Genomic DNA, 1056 nt, shown 5'->3' with positions numbered 1-1056 from the left:
TCATACAGCCACATTAAAGTAGAATTCCTTACATGCAGAGAATAACGAAAACATAGACCTTTCCTATTTCTCTCTATCCATAATTTGTAAATTTTTTCAGTGTTGTCTGTCCTATGCTGAGTTATTTTGACATTGCATTATGCATGGTATAACGAATTTATAAGTTAGATCTAAAAGGCAGAATGTTAGGCAACACTCTTTTATTTGAATGCATATATGTAAGGCATATATTTTGAAGGAGGAATGGAATATTAAACTCTTGGAAAAAAGAGAGGAATGGTCATCATAAGATAAAGCTATTATATGCTGAATTAAATGTGCATGTTTTATGGTACAGCATCATTACAATGTAAACATCAACATCATCCTTACTGAAACACATTAATTTATAATGATAATTCTGGTTTTCCTATTTACTGTATGTTTTATATTAGAAGGAAGCCTATTGCTTGTTACTAGAAAAAGCACAGACAAATATTAAAATAGCAACCCATAAAAAATCTTTAAGCACTTATTTTAACATTGTTGTGAGAACAAGTGAACTTGTAATGTATCAAAACAATGTATTTCTTAAAATTAAGAACCAGAATCACATACTAGTATTCATTTCTCTCTCTCTCTCTCTTTTTTTTTTTTTTTTTAGCTTACCCTGAATTTCCTTTTAGAGCCCAAAGAAATAAATATTAAATAATTGGATCTAGTATATAATTTGGAAGCAAAATATTTTGCAAGTTCAATTAAGTTTAAACTGGGTAAAAAGAAATTGCTGGAAGGCATCTGGAATGCCCCAGGCTCAAACATAATGACTAAACCCTTTCTGATCCCCACGGTGTTGGCGTTGCCAGGCTTTTTCTTTTGTTTGGAAACTTTCACTTTTCTTAAGATTCTAAAATTGCAGGTTGTCAACACATGTGATACATCTTACAGTCTACAGCAAGTACACAGTAGACAAATAAATACACCCATAGTTTTGTAAATAGAAGTGAAAATAAGAAAAAAATAAAAGAAAGGCTAAATACTAGTCCTGAAAATCAACATTATAGAACTTAAGATTGA

The sequence above is a fragment of the Choloepus didactylus genome, chromosome 12, assembly GCF_015220235.1.
Source record: "Choloepus didactylus isolate mChoDid1 chromosome 12, mChoDid1.pri, whole genome shotgun sequence".
NCBI lineage: Eukaryota > Metazoa > Chordata > Mammalia > Pilosa > Megalonychidae > Choloepus > Choloepus didactylus.
This window is presented reverse-complemented; position numbering follows the sequence as displayed.